Source organism: Petaurus breviceps, unplaced genomic scaffold, assembly GCF_028583685.1.
Source record: "Petaurus breviceps papuanus isolate PSGF00001 unplaced genomic scaffold, PetGlider_PUasm1.0 90701, whole genome shotgun sequence".
Lineage (NCBI taxonomy): Eukaryota > Metazoa > Chordata > Mammalia > Diprotodontia > Petauridae > Petaurus > Petaurus breviceps.
This window is the reverse complement of record NW_027187316.1, coordinates 4,071,234-4,091,222: the sequence shown is the minus strand read 5'-3', so window position 1 is coordinate 4,091,222 and position 19,989 is coordinate 4,071,234. Positions and strand designations below refer to the sequence as shown.

The 19,989-nt window shown below is 38.7% G+C and overlaps 1 pseudogene; it reads left to right on the top strand.

The window, feature by feature from the left end:
• Nucleotides 1-19,379: 19,379 nt before the first annotated feature.
• On the top strand, nt 19,380-19,676 carry LOC138144481 (thioredoxin pseudogene; annotated as a pseudogene).
• Nucleotides 19,677-19,989: the final 313 nt, after the last annotated feature.

Sequence of the window (19,989 nt, the reverse complement as noted above, 5' to 3'; positions counted from 1 at the left end):
TCTCCCTCTCTCTCTCTCTCTCTCTCTCTCTTTCTCTCTCTCTCTTCATATACATACACACATATATAGATAGATATAGATGTATCTCTATCTATCTATCTATCTATCTATCTATCTATCTATCTATCTATCTATCTATCTATCTATCTATCTATCTATCTCATGCCAGGAAACTGAATTGCTTCCATTTGAATTGTTTTATGAAGATTCTGAAGATCACCTGGCAGGATATCCTTTCTCATACTAAAATACCAAACATTCAAACTCTGCTTAAGAGAATGCAAGTCCAATGGGTTGACCATGTTGTTGAAATGCAAAATATATGCTTGCCAAAAAGAATATTTTGTGGAGAACCCCCAGAGGGCAAGCATTCACATGGTGGTCAGAAGAAGTGATGCAAGGACACTCTCACAGTATTTCTTAAAATTTTGGAATTGATTGTGTTACATGGGAGACACTGGCACAGGGCCACTCAGCATAGTGTGCCCTTGTCAGAGAAGGTGCTGTACTCTATGAGCAAAGCAGAATTGAAATAGCTCAAAGGAAATGTAGGATGCATAAATTTAGAGAATCCACCCCAAATGTTCACACAGACTATTTGTGCCCTACTTGTGGTAGGGCATTCCAAGATTGTATTGGTCTGAAAGGCCATAGTTGGACACACTGAAACTTGACTTTAGCATAGAGATATAGTTTTGGTCCTTTTTGAGAACGTACAACAAATCATATCATACATATGTATATATTTGTGTGTATACAAATATATGATCTATATAGCTATCTTTCTTATAGTATCTATCATCTATCTATAGATATGTATCTATCCTATATGTGTATGTATGTATATATATATTTATCTATGGATACAAAGAATTAAACAATCCCTACTCTCAAAGACCTTATATGTATATGTATATGCATTTGAGTATAGATATTTATGTGTCACATGGATATGGGTGCCTCAACCTAGCCATTCTCTCAATAATGTTATATAATACTATATGGCTACAAAAACTGGAATACCACATATGCCCTCCCCCCGTCATGATTTAGTGGTCAACTTTATGGCAATAAGATACTCTGAACTTAGATGGCCATATGTATAGTATATACATATACAGTATATAGTATATACAGTCTTTCCATCCCAGTAGAAACTGCCTGAGTCTTAGCTCTGTTGGCATGACCCTTAAGAACTGCACACACCCCCATCAGAGAGTAAAGAGGGGTAAGGGGGATTATGTCCCCCAAGGTGGTAGGGGAATGTTTCTGCATTTAGTCTTACTCTATCTGTGAAGTAAATATCCTTTTATTTGTTTGTTTGTTTGCTTGTTTATTTATTTGTTTGTTTATTTATTTTTGCTTTTTGGAGGGCAATTGGGGTTAAATGACTTGCCCAAAGTCACCTGGCTAGTGAGGCCGGATTTGAACTCAGGTCCTCCTGACTCCAGGGCTGGTGCTCTATTTACTGCACCACCTAGCTGCCCCTATATCCTTTTATTAAAAAAAAAAAACTATGTCATTTTAAGTGTTTAAATGGAACTGAGATGCTAGTAATTGGTCCCCCCAAAATAGGAAGAGCATAGATATAAAGGGCCCCAGCCAACAGCAGAGAAAATAGAGACCAAAAATGGAGAAAAGAGTTCCTTTTTGTTTGACAACAAAGGATAGGAGTGAGCAGTGCTACAGATATGGCAGACAGCAGCAACCAGGTGAGTGTCTATGAATTCCTTGGCCAGGGCTGAGCACTTCAAGATCCAAGATGACTACTGGTCTGAGTAGAAAGAATGGGATGCAGATGGGGAGAGGGTACTGGTATGAGGGACAGCAGAGGCCCCAACCTAGCCCTTCTTTAGGATAGCTGCAAGATTCCCATCACTCCTTCCCTCCCCACCTAATTTCTTCCCACAAACTGATTTCTCAAATGATGATTTATGATTTTAAAACAAGTGTATGTTTAAAACAGAGCTCCACTAGGCTTTGGTGTTAGTTGACTTCTCTTCCTTGCTAGAAGAAAGTTCTCAGCCCCAGAGCATTTAGGACAATTAGAAGAGACACCCTGAGTATATATTGTGTGTCATTATTAAGGAAATGCCTTAAGAACATCCCTAATTGGAAAAGTATGCATTCAAGATAAGTGACAGAAGAAAAGAGTGTTGACATGCTCCTTCTCTGTGGGGTGTCATGACTCATGACTTTCACAGGAGAAGTGGGGTTAATGGGAAAGTAGCATATGTTCACAACTAAAAGATCATTTTGAGATTCTCATGTTGCTGTTATTATTTTAACAAATGTCTAATTTATTCTAAAATTCTCAAATTCACCAGGACTATGCTGTCTTGGAGATTTATGCTAATATTGATAAGCAGAGGATCTATCATTACAAGGATACCTATTTGCTAAATATATACACAGTCATTTATGCATATAGTAGTAGTCTGCGGCAAGAAACACCAGACTTGGCATTAGAAAACCTAAGTTCAAAACTTCACTCATCCCTGTATACAAAATTCATTCAGCCAACAAATACCTACTATGTGTAAGACATGGTGAACGAGAATCTGTCTGCCACCTTTGGCACAGGTTGACTGGGGGATCCTAGGCAAGTCACCTAAGATTTGAGATTTCCGTTAAGATTTTCAATTTCAGAGCAGGTGCTGATCTTCATTTATAAAGAGTTTCCTTACTGGGAGTTCCTTATACTGATAAAATTATGCCTTGTTATAGAGGGGAAACATATGTGTGTATATGTATGCACATATGTGTTTATGCATGTATGTGCATGTGTATTGTGTATATAGGTACATGCACACCTGTGTATGTGTATATGTATATATGTGTGTTTGTGTGTATGTGCATATATGTGTAGGTACATATATGTACATGTGTATGCAATACCCCATACTCATGTGCATATGTACGTATACATATGTGTGTGTGCGTGCACGTATGCACATATGCACATGCATGTCCACCTGCATATATTTATGTGTGTACATATATGTGTATAGAAACACACATGCACATAATGCACTGTGATAAGCACTGAGGAAACAAAAACAGTGTCTGCTCTGAAAAAAAGCTTATATGCTGCTGAAGAGAAACCACATATATCCAGAGAAGTAAATGCAAAGTGATCAGAAAGTGATTTAGGGACAGGGAAACACACTAATAATTGGGATTAGAAAAGGTCTCCTATAGGATATTCATTTGATCTGAGCCTTGAAGGGACTTAGAAATTCCAAGAGGCAGAAATGTGGTGGGAGTCTTTCAGGGATGGAAGACAACCTGAGCATGAAAGCGGGCAAAGGAACATTAGGCACGGGAACAATTTGGCCAGTAGGACGTGCATGAGGGTGAATAAGGTAAAATCAGTCTAGAAAGATAGGTTGGAGTCAGACTGTGAATGGTTTTTAATGCTAAAGAGAAAAGTTTGTGTTTTATCCTAGAAGCCACTGGAACTTCTTGAGAAGGAGAATAACATAGTCTGATCTGTGCTTTAGGAATATCATTTTTGCAGCTAAGTGAGGATGTTTTGAAGTAAAAAGAAACCTAAAACAAAGAGACCTATCAGTAAGCTGCAATAGTCCAGGTCAGAGTTGATGAGGACATGAGCTAGGCAAGTAAGTAGAGAGAACTCAGACAGATGCAAGAGATGGTGCCATGGAGTTAACCCGATTATACTTGGAATATCAGACTGGATATGTAGAGTAAGTATGAATGAGGAGGAGTCAAGGATGAAACCAAGGTTGTGAACTTCAGTGACTAAAAGAACGGTAGTACTGGTGGAGGGGGGGAAATAATGAATTCAGCTTTGGACATGTTGAGTTTAAAATGCCTACGAGTTTTACAGGTGAAGATGATCATGAAGCAGTTTAGAAAAGCTGAGAGAAGCTCAGGAGAGAAATGAGGGCTAGCTAGCCAGCTATAGATAAGAAACACATAATGTACATACAGATATAAGTGTGTGTATATATATGTATGTATGCATTTATATAGACATATTTTTATATCTACATATATAAACATAAAGGGGGAGAGAAAGGAGAGTAAGATGAAGAGGAGAGAAGAGAAAAAAAGGAGGGGGGCATCTGTAAATATATGATAATTGAATCCATGGAAACTGATAATATCTCCAAGAGAGAAAGTGTAGAAAGAAAATGGAATCCCAGAATATGTCCATGCATAGGGCATGGATGATGGTATAGTAAAATTATTACTTCTGTGGCCTTAGCTAAGTCCCTTTACCACTCTGAGCTTCAGTTTTCTCATTCATAAAATTTCGGAGTTCCAATAAATGATCACTAAATTCTCTTGGAGCTCTGAATCTTATGCTATATGCATACATATGGACACATGGAGGCATCAGGAGGACAAACCAAAACAAAAGAACAGCTGCTGGAATCCTAAGAGAGTAAATTTATTTCCATACTTGGGAATTGTCTTTTCTACAGCAAGCTGTAAAAGCATAATTGAATTACCATGAGATTATATTTCTCCGTTGAGTATATTCTGGAAAAGATATGAAACATTTTCCTGTAATAAGAATTCCTATTAAAGAATGATTTTAGTTGGATGCTCTGCTCCTTACCCAGGCAAAATTCTCAGGTTGCTTCACCTTTAGTAGGGACTAAAGCAAGGATTTTTAACCTTTTTTGAGATATGGACTTCTTAGCCAGCTTGGTAAAGATTAAGAACTTCTTTTCAGAATAATGTTTTTAAATGCATTAAAAAAAAATGCATAGGATTACAAAGGAAAACCAACCATAGTGAAATAAGGATGTAATTTTCTTCCAGTTCAGGTTCATGGACTCTGTGGATCCCAGTTTAAGAGTGCCCAGGTTTAAAGGAAGAGGTCTATCTATTTAGAATTAATCAACAAACATTTATTAAGTACCTTTCTCTATAGAATCTTTATCATTTAGTTTCTCTCCTCATTTCTTAACATTCATTTTAAAAAGTATTCAGTTCCAAATTCTTTCCCTCCCTTCAACCCCTCTCCCACTCATTGAGAATACAAGCAATATGACACATATTACACATGTGAAGTCATGCAAAACAGAAACCCCCTCATTTCTTTGTGTGTGTGTGTGTGTGTGTGTGTGTGTGTGTGTGTGTGTTCTGCAGGGGGGAAGGCAGGGCAATTGGGGTTAAGTGACTTGCCCAAGATCCCATGGCTAGTGTTAATTGTCTTAGGCTGGATTTGAACTCAGGTCTTCCTGACTCCAGGGCCAGTGCTCTATTCACTGAGCCACTAGCTGCCTCATCCCCTTCATTTCTAAACCTTAAAAAATTTACAAAGTACTTTGTTCTAGTCAGTAATTGTAATGACTTCAAATGAAATCAACTTCCCTGAGCAAAAGGAGTCTAGTTGGTGATTCAAAACTAATACACATGAAAGAGTTGTTTTTGTTTTTCAGTGGTGACTTTATGACCCTATTTAGAGTTTTCTTGGCAAAAACACTGGAGTGATTTGCCATTTCCTTCTCCAGCTCATTTTACAAATGAGGAAACTGAGGCAAAAAGGGTGAAATGAATTACCCAGGGTCACACAGCTATAGTAAGTATCTGAGGCCAGATTTGAACTCAGGAAGATGAGTCTTCCTGACTCAAGGCCTCCCACCTACCTGCCCCCAAAGATAGAGAAAAATTAAGTCCTATAGAGTTGACTCTTTCTGCTGCAGGAATTAAATTAGTAGAAGAAAGCCTCATTCAGGAGGATCATGAGGTCATAGATTTCTAGCTGGAATTGATCTCAGATATTACTAATTCCAGTCTCTCCTGTTACAATTGAGAAAACTAAAGCCCTATTTGGTTAAATGATTTGTTTAAGTCACAGAGGCAGGGTCACAAAGAACTGGTAGGTCAGAGAGGCATATGGGAGGTGGTGGGAACAATGGTAGCAAAAGCCCCAGAAAGGATGGGGAAGGGAAAGTAAGACAAGCAGTCTAAGTGAAAAACAAAGGATACACCTTGGGAAGTATTCAAAAAATGAAGTTTAAAGCCAGATTGAGGACTTTGGACCTAGAAAGGACCTTAGTGGTCCACATAACCCCACTACTCCACATCTTAGATGAAGAAACCAAGGTCCATGGAGGTTGTGACTCACCCAAGTTCCCACAGACAGAAAGAATCAGGGTAGGTTTTGAACTCTTTTCTTCTTTCATGCCAGTACTCATTCACTGTACCATGGAGAATCTTGGAATCACAGCAAATGAGTTTGACCTGGATGTATACTAAAGCCAACAGTCAGATCGATCTAGGCGTCATTCATTCTTTCATTCATTCCACAAACATTCAGAATAACTCTTGTGCAATATACTATGTTAGGCACAAAGGGAGATACAAGAACAAATAAAATAGAATCCTCCCCCTTAAGAAGCTCAAAGACTGGTGGAATATTCATGGAGATAACCTCCTTTGGCTTGCTTCTTGTATGCTTATGAGCTAACGGAAATTTTAAGTAGACTTTAAACAAAATGGACATTTATTTTATGATTTTTTAAAAAGTCACTGAATACTTTGAGTTATTAAAACATTCCTGATTTTGTTTATACAGGCAAGGATTTTCAAAGGTCAAATTTCCCCTGCTGTAATCACCTTTATATATCTATGTACAGTATTATTCTAGTTCTGTAAACAACCTTAAAATAGGCGATGATAATACCATCAGATTTAAACAGGGAAAGAGATTCGTGTTTCTGAGCCTCTACAGCCAGAATGGGATCTTTATACAAGGTCAATGGTCTTGGTAAAATATTGCATTTTATAACATGACTCTGGAACATGAACAGGGGCTGGCTGTAGCTACTTCAGCAAGGATAATCTCTGAAAGGTTCCCTACATAAAGATGCTGTGCATCTAGAGCGTCACATCTGGGGGTAGGACAGATAGGAAAAGAGAGGTATGTATTGGGGGAGGAGAGCTAGATTTAATTTTCAGCAATTCAATGAATTTAAGTGCTGTTACATAAAAGATAAAGTGTGGCACACTTGGGCTAGGAGTCATGGAGACCTGGATTCAAGTTTAGTCTGTGCATGACACATGGTATCTCTATGACCTCGGGTGAGCCACTGAAACTTTCAGTACCCCCAGGCAATTCTCTGTGACTATAGATTTCAGAGTAGTTATTAGTCTGTGTTAATGGAATAAATTTCCTCATAGAGAATTCACTATGCCAATGAAATCACAAGTCCAGCATTTATACATATACACAAATATATGTGTATGCACACATACACACATATATGCACATACACAATACACATATACTACACATACAGCTATATACACACATATCTACATATACATACACACATATATCTACACACAATCTACATACACATACATATACACAATACACGTATATCTACATACACATATAAACACATGTCTGCATACATATACACAATACATATATGCACATACCTACATATGTGCACATACATATATATTTACACAATACACACAGAGTTATGGTTATAGAAAAGTAAAAATAACATCATTCCTGCCCTCAAAGATTTTGCCCACTAATTTTGACTATGTCTAATACATACCGAGTCATCTGCCTATCTCAGTCGAGGACCAATGGTCTCCAAAGTGTGTGTGTGCACTCACACATGCCAGTCATGGCTTGACCCCAAGAGAGCCCTGGTCTGACTTCAAGGGATATGTGATTAGCCAATCAGAAAATGAGGAGATGGGTTACATCCTTTCTCTTAGCCATCATCAATTATAGGACTTCTAGTTGACTTCCAACACAAGCATATGTGGATTCATCCCCCAAACCTTTCCAACTCCCCACCTCCACTTCCTCAGAAGCTCTCATCTCCCTTTTTCTGATCTAGACAGCAGTCCCTCTGGGCAGCTATAAACTAAACACTGTCACAACAGTAGCTGTACAGATGCCATTAGGAAAATTCCATCTCCCACCATCTGTCCCACAGATCACCTGTTGAGTGTAGCAGGCATCCCTTGGAGGGCATTTTGGGGTGGTGACTCTTAAGTAAGAGCTCTACATACACATTCCCTTTTTTTGGATCGAACAAAGTAATGCTCACATAAACAAGGATAATTTCCTGCTTTATGCTTTGTAGCTTCAGCACCTACCATGGGCCTGGTACACAGTAGGTACATAATCAATGCTTATTGACCGAGTGATTGATAAGCAGGCATGGGTGGGTTCTCATTCACATTTCATATGTCATTCCATTATTTTCATCCCCAAACCCATTCGTTTTACAAATTTTCCTATTTCTGTTGAAACAACCTTTTCAACATGTGTTGAAAAATATCCTTCCAATGGCCCAGGTTCACCACCTTGGTCGCATCTTTGACTCCTCATTTTCACACATGCAGCCAGTTGCCAAGTCTTGTCATTTCTTGCTCCACATGTTTTTTATCTTTCTCCCCACTATTCACACAGCTATCCTCCTAGTTTAGGCTTTTGTTGACTCTTGCCTGGATTGTTATAATAGTTTTGTAATTGTTCTTCTTGCCTCAAATATCTCCCCTCTCCCAAGCTAAGTGAACTTATCCACAGCATTCAAAATTTCTCCATTTGCTGTAACCAATGGTTCCACATGAGGATGGTGTGGTGGTGGCTGGTGGAGCACCTGTGTTTTCTTGATGGGAATTGTTAGGCCAAAATTAGCACAAGCAGCAGAGAATTGATCCATACTTTGTTGCATCTCAGCTTCAGAGGCTGCATTAAGTGCACAGTCATCTGGTAAACAGAAAATCATGCACCATCACTCCCTCCACTTTGGTCTTGGCTTGCAGTCTTTCCAAGTTGAAGAATTTACCATCAGTGCTGTAGCCGATTTTGATGCTGTGTTCATCTTCATTGAAAGCATTTGACAATAGCGTACTTTTTATTTTTAAAGCAATTGGGGTTATGTAACTTGCTCAAGGTTACACGGCCAGTTATTTCTGGGTGTGGTGCTAAGTATCTGAGCCCAGATTTGATCCCCAGGTCATCCTGACACTGGGGCCGGTGCTCTTACTCACTGTGCTACCTGGTTGCCCCAATAGCATACTTTCTAGGGAGGTACACATTGGTAATGAGGTTGATGCACACATTACCAGAGCTAGTTCAGTGTTTGGGAGGCCCCAAAAGAAAGTATGGGATGGAAGAGATATTAGACTGACTACCAGACTGAAGGTCTTCAGAGCCATTGTGCTGACTTCATTATTGTATGCCTGTAAAACTTGGACAGTCTACCAGCACCATGCCAGGAAACTGAACTGCTTCCATTTGAATTTTCTTAGGAGGATTTTGAAGATCACCTGGCAGGATAAGGTACCAGACACTGAGGTCCTTCCTCAAACTAAATTGCCAAGCATTCAGACAGAGAACACAACTCTGATGGGCTGGCCACATTGTTTGAATGCAAAATGTATGCTTGCCAAAAAGACTATTTTATGGAGAACTCACACAGAACAAGCATTCACATGGTGGTGAGAAGAAGCAATACAGGGACACTCTCAAGGTCTCTCTTAAGAACTTTGGAATTGATTATGTGACATGGGAGACACTGGCACAGGACCACTCAGCATGGCATGCCCACATCAGAGAAGGTACTGTGCTCTATGAGCAAAGCAGAATTGAGACAGCTCAAAGGAAATGCATGATGTACAGATTTGGACAATCCACTCCAAATGTTCACACAGACTATTTGTACCAGACCTCTGGTAGAACATTCCGGGCTTGTATCACTCTGATCAGCTACAGTTAGACACTGAAATTTGACTCTAGCATAGTGATGTCATTTTGGTCCCCTTCGAAAATGAAGGACAACAACCAACCAACCAAACAACCAACCAACCAACCAACCAACCAATAAACCAACCATCTCCCCTCTCCAAAAAATCCTCCACAAAACTTCCAAAGTGAGTTTTCTAAGCATAGGTCTGTTAATATTCTCCTAGTCCATAAATTCCAGTGACCCACTATTGACTCTAGGGTCAAATATGATTTAGTCTTTATCTCATCATAGGATCATAGATCTAGAGCTGGAGGGAAATTTGAAGGCTAGACAGTCCAACTCACTCATTTTCAAATGAGGAAACTGAGACCCAGAGACATTAAGTGACTTGCCTAGGGTCACACAAACAATAAGTATTTGTGGCTGGATTTGTTCTACCTGAATCTAAATCCAATTTTCCATTCTTGGATAACTTTTAGAATGTATATAATGTTTGCACAGAAGTATGTGTATATAAGTTATACATAAGCACATATTGGAGATACATACTAAAAGATTTTTTTTACTGATAGGGATGCTTAATTCAAAAGTTCAGAAATTACTTCTCTGCCCCTACAGTTTTCATGTCAGATTCCCAAGTCTGGCTGCCCTGGGGTGCTTAGCATGCCAGTCAATCAAGTAAGCAAGAAATAAGAATTTATTAAGTACTTACTATGTACCAGACACACAGTGTCGCAAACAACACTGATCTGAGAGTCAGGAGGCTAGGGTGATAGTCCTAGCTCATTAATTCAATCTGTGATCATGGGCAAGTCATTCTCCTTCTGGGCTTGATTTTTATTTTTAAGAAGAGGGCATTGGGGACAGCTAGGTGATGCAGTGAATAGAGCACCAGTGCTGGAGTCAGGAGGACTGGAGTTCAAATCTGGCCTCAGACACTTGTCACTTAACTAGCTGTGTGACTTTGGGCAAGTCACTTAACTCCAATAGCCTCGCCCCTCCCCCCAAAAGAAGAGGGCATTAGACTCAACATTCATTAAGATCCCTTCTAGTGCTACCAAGTCACAGAATTTTGTTCCACATCTCTTCCAAAACTAGAAATGACCTGATTTCAAAACTTTCTTTGCAAATGTTCTTTTTTTCAGTTCAGTTCCCAGCTGCTGGTTGCTGTCTTCTGTTGCCAACAAGTTTAAAGGCAAAGCTGTTTCCTAACAGAGCTCTAAATGGGCTGGGTAGAGGTGTCACAAGAGCCTAGTTTGCAACCACAAAAGCAGTTTATGCACTGGCATAATCTTTGCTAAATTAGAGCCTGGGAAAAGATGAACTCTTAATCACTGGATTATCAGACCTCAGACAGAATATATCCATTCCTTTGTGCATTTCTCTTCTCTACTTTTAGAACAAGGAGCTTCAAACTCTGCTGACATTTTGTTCAATTGAATGCAGTTGTCTGTTTTGGCCAGTGTTTTAACTATTCCAAGATCAAAGAAACTCTCAGCCCAGGTGATACATTTTATACTAAACTCATAAAGTGCTCTCCCTTGCCTTTCCTCATTCCCATGAGCTCCCCATAGGTACTGTATTGATAATCATTAAATATCATATTTTGGCCAGAGTCTAAATTAATCAAACGACTGCTTTGACTCACTTTAAAAAGGCCTTTTTCTGTGTCAGCAACTCCACAGCATCCTGAGATCATAAATTTCAAATGGACCCTGCTTTGTCTTTGCTCTCTGAGTGAGCTCTTAGAATACCTCTCCTTATGTCAACGAAGCAGACAAGGCTTACTTTATGGCCCTTAAGGATGAAACCTTTAACTCAAGACATTAACTTGAGTAATGGGACTTTTACTTATCTTAATATTTTCTGGACTTATACTATGTTCTGGAATGTTAATGGTACAGAAAACACAGATGTCCTGGATCATAATTTCAATTGACACTTTGTGAACTCTCTTGTTTTATTCTATTAACCATCTATTCAATTAAGAAAATTCCTTTTTCATACAATGATTAAACATTTATGGGGATCAGAAATTTGTGTGATACAGCCACCCTGAATTGGGATGTTCCTAAAATGTATCTAAGGTTTCTCATCTTTTTGTTCATCAGTCAGCCTCAGGCTGGCTCCTTGTACAAGTGTCTATCCTTAAGGGAATAAAGAATAAATACTGTAACTGTATATCACTATTTATCTGTCTCCTTTAACCAAACTTAAAAAAAAGGTTTACAGTATCTAAGCACAGCCTATCTAGAATTCTACCTATCCTTCCACTTCCAGCTCAATTCTGCCGCTGTCTTTTTACCATCTACATCAGGGCTTCCTAAACCTTTTCCACTTGCAAACCCTTCAGTGTTTCTTAAACTGTGGGTTGAAATCCCATATGACCTTGACTAAGTCACTTAACTTCTCCAAAGCTCAGTTTCTTTATCACTAGTTGGTCTCTGAGGACCTTTCCAGGTCTATAACTATGACCCCATGAACCTTTTTGATTTCTTCTTCAACTATTCTAGCTATCATCTATTTCTCTCTTCTCTGAATTCACACAACTCTTGTTTCTATCATACAATCCAGCAATTATGCTGCCTTGAATTGCTCTCTAATGGTCCCTTGTATGTAAATTTGATCTCTCCAATTAGAACGTAAGGTTCCTGAAGATAGTGACCATTTCTTCTCTAATATGGCAGTTGATGAATAAATAAATATCTGTTGATTGGTTGGTCAAGGAATGTGTGGTTACTGATGTATGTATGAAAATTGGCAGCTGCTGACCAAGTATATTCATTTATCCATTCATTCATCAGACATTTATTATCCAAAAGGCTATCACAAACATAAACAAATATAATAGAAGAGGTAAAAGTCCTATAGAAGATCTGAGGGAGTATTTTTACCTAATTTTATCAGTCTCCTTCCCTTCTTTCTTCTCACCTCACCCCCAACAAACAGACACAGATGCACGCACGCACGCGCATGCACACACACACACACACATACACACACAATTAATTTCCATTTCCTCTCAGGATAAGATATAGCAGGGAGCTGTCCAGCAGAAGCTAAATTTTAAGGTCCAAAATAGGACAATCCTCTCACACACAGACATGAAAGCATTTATGTCCATAAGATATTATGCACATCAAATTATCTCTGACTTTTTGATAAACTTGAACCTCCTTGTTCAAAAGGCATCTGAAACTTCTACATTTTTCTAACCCACAACTTTGTCTCCTCCTTGAATTCTGTTGGTTCTCTGATACTACTCTTATACAAAGGTAGACTTAATTTTTTGGCTCTAGCTCTCTACTTAGCACTCTACAACTCTGATAATTGACTCTTTCTTCTGGATAATTTACTTGTTGCTCCTTGATCCTCACTAGTGAAGAACTCCTAGTCATGACCTTTCCCTTGCTCCCTGGTTTTTGGATCCTCAGTTTGAGTTATGGGAGACTCCACACTCCAGCTACTGCCAGTGGACCTACCCCCTCCATATAAAATCACAACACAACACAATCTGCCACTAGGTGGCATAGCAGAGTGCTGGGTATAGAGTCATGGAGACCCAAGTTCAAATTTAGACACTTAACAGTTCCAACCTTAGACACTTAATAGCTGTGTGATTCTGAGCAAGTCATTTAAGCTCTGTTTGCCTCAATTTCCTCATCTTTAAAAGAGGGATAATAAAAGAATTTATCTCCCAGGGTTGTCATAAGGGTCAATAGTAATTATAAAGTGTTTACTGCAGTGACTGGCACATAGTAAAGTACTAAATAAATTATTGTTACAACAGTTTCCTATGTGAGCAAGAAAGAGAAAATGTGATTATGACCATTGTACAGAAGGGGGGCATTGAGGCTCACAGAGACAGATGGCACGCCACTGCTATTACTATTCCTATCTATGACATTACACATCCTCACAAATATATGTGTATATGTATACACATATGTGTATGTATGTATATATGTATATTCTGAATTTCTAAAATAAACCAAATCAGTTGGAGTAGACTAATAGGGTGATTCTTAAACTCTGAATATCAAGTTATTGATGTATATCAAGTTATTGACATACAAGACATGATGTAAGTGCTTACAATTCTTGAGATATGTGTGTGTATTTGTATGAGATAGATAAAGAGATAGAGAAGCAGAGAAATAGAGAGAGAGGAAGAAGAGACAGAATGAAAGGAGAGTTTAACTTGGGCATTTTTTTTTGGAAAAAAAAACTTTTTAGCTTATTAAGTCATTGTAAAAGTGGACTGTTCTTGGTGGTGTGTGATCCTTTTAAGACTCTATAGTTCAGAAAATATATGCAGGCTGACATGACTCTGTGGTACTAGGGCAGCACAATATGAACCATTGTCTAAGAATGGTATCAATGGTCATCAGTCAGAGAATTGTAATGAGAATGGCAATAATTCCAATAAGGGAAGACTAGGCCCTAACATGACATTCTTGTCAGTTGGGGTCTAGGCTAAGGTAACAACCTAGGAGAGCCCTAAGGGCTATATATTCAGCGCTGAATATTGCATGTTCCACATCTTACTGAATATTCTATTTCACACCTATAAACTGGAACACCACTTTCCTTTCTTTGCTAAGTGATTCAATAAGTCATCACACCATGAGTCACCCACATTTTGGGAACCAGCAACAAAAAAAAGCATTTTCACCCATCCTTTTTATTGTTCAACCTCTGATATTTTGCTATACACATTGGGATACTCAGATGAAATATATTCTTCATTAACCACTATTTGATTTTGCTAATTAAAAGTGATGTCTTCTCTGGAAGGAGGGAAAGAGGGAGGGAAGAAGGGAAGGGAGAGGAGAAGAAGGAAGGAAGAAAGGAAAGAAGGAAGGAAGCAAAGAAGGAAGGAAGGAAGGAAGGAAGGAAGGAAGGAAGGAAGGAAGGAAGGAAGGAAGGAAGGAAGGAAGGAAGGAAGGAAGGAAGGAAGGAAGGAAGGAAGGAAGGAAGAAAATGCATTCATTAAGCTTTCACGATGTGCCAAACACTGTGCTAAACACTGGAGACACAAATTCAAAAGAGAGATGTGCCTTGCCTTCAAAGAGCTTACATTCTATTAAGGGGAGACAACATATATAGGGGAATGGTAGCCAGAGATGGGTGCGTTTACGCCTTGGAAGTCACCTGTATGGTGAATGGGTTAATAGGTTAGTCCACGAGTATGCCCTTTCCTGAGGCGATGGTAATTTTGTTAAATCAACAAAAATCTCCCTCCGTACATCTTTCTTCTTCTTTCTTTATTTTTTTTAAAGATTTTCATTATCTTTATTTTACATTTATTCTTTCCTGATTAAATGGGTAGCCTCTTCAAAAGACTACAGAGAATCAGACAAATGCAAGCCCTTTTAGTCTGTTTCCATTCGAATTTCCTGCCTTGTTCTTCCCTTTAGAACCAGGATTGGTTCCAGCTCTTCTGGGTTTCAAGCTTTCTGACCTGTACACTACATATCTACTCCTTTGTATGTTCCCCCCTCCCAACATGAGCTGAAATGCTTCCCCTGATTGGATAATGAGATTTTAATTCTATGTGGGGTGTGTCAGCTAATATGTATGAGGCTAGTTAAGCATGTGTGTTAATGAAAAGTTGGTGACCATCCTTTGATCCTAGCCATTTTGAGCCAGCTTAGCCCAGGCCTCTTCCAAAGGTAAACTTACAGATTTCTTCCAGCTATATGATTGGATTGGGTTGCTCTGTCCTTCATGCTGACTTATACCTTCCTGCATGTCCTGATCAACACCCATTTTTGGAACATCCATTATTCCTATAGAAGCTGTGGAAACCAAACTACTAGAATTTCTCACAAATAGAATATCATTTGCTCTATGTTTAAAGTGTACTGGCTTTGAAGTCAGAGAACCTGAATTTCTTTCTTTTTTAAATACACATTTGTTTTTAAAATTTTGAGCCCCAGATTTTTTCCCTTCTTCCCTCCTCACCCACCCCCACTGGGAAGATAAGCAATTCAATATAGGTTGTACATGTGCAGTTACACAAAACATTTCTATAGTAGGTGTGTTGTGAAAGACTAACTATATTTCTTTCCCTCCTATTCCACTCCTCACTTATTCTGTTTTCTCCTTTGACCCTGTCCCTTTTCAAAAGTGTTTGTTTCTAACTACCCTCTCCCCTAATCTGCCATCCCTTCTATCATCCCTCCTCTTATCCCCTTCCCCCCTATTTTCCTGTAGGGCAAGATACGCAGTTGAGTGTGTATGTTATTCCTTCCTTAAGCCAAATTCAATGAGAATAAGGTTGTCCCATCCCCTTTTACCTTCCTGCTCTTCGCCTCCATTGTAACAGTTTTCTCTTGGCACTTTTATGTGAGATAATTTGCCCTAATGTATGTCTTCCTTTTCCCTTCTACCAATATATTCCTCTCTCACCTCTTAATTTTATTTTTTAGATATCATTCCTTCATAGTCAACTCATCCTGTGCCCTCTATGTATACATGTAGATACATAAGCATACCTTTACATATATATTTATATACAACTATACCCTCCTATATATATATACATATATATATACATATATATATATATATTTTCCTTTCATATATATTCTTTTCAACTGTCCTCATACTGAGAAAAGTCTTATGAGTTACAATTATCATTTTTCCATGTAGGAATGAAAATAGTTCAACTTTAATAATTCCCTTATGATTTCTTTTCCCTGTTTACCTTGTCATGCTTCTCCTGCTCCTTGTATTTGAAAGTCAAATTTTCTGTTCAGCTCTGGTTTTTTCATTAAGAATGCTTGAAAGCTCTCTATTTCATTGAATTACCATATTTTCCCCTGAAGCATTGTACTCAGTTTTGCTGGGTAGGTGATTCTTGGTTTTAATCTTGGTTTTAGCTCCTTTAACCTCTGGAATATCATATTCCAAGCCCTTCCATCCCTTAGGACAGAAGCTGCTAAGTCTTGTGTTATACTGATTGAATTTCCACAATTCTCAAATTGTTTCTTCCTGACCACTTGCACTATTTTCTCCTTGATCTGGGAACTCTGGAATTTGGTTATAATATTCCTAGGAGTTTTGTTTTGGGGATCTTTTTCAAGAGGTGATTGGTGAATTCTTTCAATTTCTATTTTGCCCTCTGGTTCTAGAATATCAGGGCAATTTTGCTTGATAATTTCTTGAAAGATGGTATCTAGGCTCTTTTTTTGATCATGGTTTTCAGGCAGTCCAATAATTTTTAAATTATCTCTCTTGGATCTATTTTCCAGGTCAGTGGTTTTTCCAATGAGATATTTCACATTGTCTTCTATTTTTCATTCCTTTGGATCTGTTTTATAGCATCTTGATTTCTCATAGTTATTAGCTTCCATTTGTTCCAACCTAATTTTGAAGGAATTATTCTCCTCAGTGAGTTTTTGAAATTCCTTTTCCATTTGGTAAATTCAGCTTTTTAAGGCATTCTTCTTCTCATTGGCTTTTTGGGCCTATCTTGCCATTTGAATTAGTCTATTTTTTAAGGTGATATTTTCTTCAGTCAGGCTGTTGACTCACTTTTCTTGTTTTTCTTGCATTATTCTCATTTCTCTTCCCAATTTTTCCTCCACTTCTCTTACTTGGTTTTCAAAATCCTTCTTGAGCTCCTCCATGGCCTGTAACCAATTCATATTTTTCTTGTGAGTTTTTGATGCAGGAGTTCTGACTTTTTTGTCTTCCTCTTGTTCCATGCTTTGATCCTTTTTTTCCCCAAAAAAGGAATCAATGGTAGGATTGCGTTTCCTATGCTTGCTCATGTTGCCAGTCAATTACTTGACATTTGAACTCTTTGCCATAGTAGAACTCTGCTTTCAGAATGGAGAGAGCTTTGTTCCAAATTTCTGGGGTTTTTGCAGCTGCTAGAGCAATTGCAGCGCCCACAGGATCTGGCATCTGGCCCCACACCCCAAATCCTCCACCCAAGAATGCTATCCAGATCCAAGCAGGTTAAAGGAAGAGAGGTTACCCTCTGAATGGTCACTTGGTTCCCCTACAATCTGTAGGCCAGGAGCTCTGGAGGCAACCACATGGCACAACTGCCACACCTCCACTGCTTCTCACCCTGGGGGCAGTGGTCAGACTTCTGTCTACCCCTATTCCAACAGAGTTCCACAATGACCTTTTACTTTGTCTTTGGCATTTATGAGTTGAGAAGTCTGGAAACCTCCACAGCCTCTGGTGCTTCACTCTCCTGAAGTCTGCTCAGGCCACTGCTGGCTGGAGCTCTGCCCTAAGGCCAAAACCACACAGCTCATGTGGGACTGTGCTGGCAATATTCATTTGATTACTCAAATGTAAGATTATCAAAGTAAGAGGTAGAATTTAGAGTGTGTGGGGGGGCACTTGCTTGAATAACAGGGTAGAAAATGGACAGGGTGAAGATTGAGGACGTGGTCCAAGGAAATTAAGAGCAAAGTAGATTAGCTCTTCCTGGGCATCATCTGAATGCTCAGAGCACTTAGTTTATGCCTCTCTTAAGGTTATTTTTAAAAATCATATACCAATGAATATTATGGCTATTTGTGGCTTTTAAATTTTCTCTTCCACTAGATTGTAAACTCAGTGAGGGCAGAATGAGAAATAGATTCTTCACTTTTGTATCATTCATAGTGTCTTGCACAAAAACTGTTGATTGAATAATACCATTCTCTCATTCAGTGCCCTAACTAGAGATTGAGATGCCCCAACAAAAAGTTCAGAAAGGACTTTATTGTGCTTGGTTAGTTTCTCCCAAACAAAAACAAACAAGAAAAACAAACTCCTAAACCTCCTGTGTAGAGTAGGGGACTACTTAAATAGTATTGATATCTTTGGGAAGAAAAGGACTTTTAAGATATATTTTTTTTTCATGCAAACTACAGCCATGTTAAAATCTGTTTAAGCTGAGTAATTGATCTTTTAGCAAGGTCCTGAAAGTGTAGAGGATTTAGGTGAAGTAGGCATTTATTATATGTAAAGACAGTATTTTATGGATCAGGAATCTGGAATTGTAGGGCCTCTAGAGGTCATCTAGTCCAACTCCCTCATTTTGTATATGTCAGAACTTTGAACAAAGGACATTAAGTGACTTGCCCACTGTCATACAGACAGTATCATAGGGAGAATTTGAACCCAGGTATTTTACTGCCAGAGCCAATGCTCATGGCACTATGCCATAATATCCTTCTTTCTTCAGATGTCTCTAGTAATGCAAAATGAGTATTCTTTAATATTAGACCTTGAATGAGTTGGCAGAGGAGTACTTCTAGATGTCTCATGGTGTGTGTGTGCATGTGCATATGTACATATAGCTTCTTAATTCCCTAAGCCTTAGGGCTACTTGGAATAGTATTTAGAAAACACCTTAAAAAGCATTTGGGAGGGACAGCCAGGTGGCTTACTTACTGAGTAAGAGCGCCAGATCCATAGTCGGGAGACCTGGGATAGGTTCCGGCCTCAGATACTAAACACCCAAACAAAATAACTCGCTGTGTAACCTTGAGCAAGTTACTTAACCCCAATTGCTTTAAAAAAAAAAAAGAGCATTTGGGAGTTCTTACATCTACCACAGACCTAAGCACCTTCTGGAAAGGCACCAGCTGCCAGATCACTCAGATTATTTGCTCCCTCCTGATCTCCTAGATAGGTGCCTCTCCCCCTTCTCCAAAAATGGTGAAACAGATTGAGAACAAGGAAAACTTTTTGAAAGAAGATGGAGAAAAATTAGTAGCAGTTGACTTCTTTGTTGTATGGTGTAGATAATACAAAACTATCAAGCCTTTCTTTTATTTGCTTTGTGAAAAGTACCCAGATGGGATCTTCATAGAAGAGATATAGATAATTATCAGGATATTGCTATACAGTGCAAAGTGAGCATTTCAGTTCTACAAAAATGGACAAAAGGTAGGTGAATTTTCTGGGACCAATAAGGAAAAGCTCCAAACAACCATTAATGAACTGAAATAATCCTGGATACTGTAAACAATGTGAATGGCTGTCGGCTTTCTAAATTATATAACTTATCATTTTCTTTAATTCCAAAAAAGATCAAGGGTAATAAAATTATGTATTCAAATAGCAGCAAATCCCAAAGACAATGAAATGTGAGTCCTATATTTTTGGGGAAAAAAAGCATTTGGGGTTGGGGCAAGTTGCATAAAAGTAGTTGGTTTTTGTTTAGTTTTATTTTTACCTCAAGAGTCAAGGTATTTACGCTAAATAGCAGGCAGGCTGTCAGCTAAGACCCATCAGCCCAGTTTGGGCAAGGTGAGCCAATAAG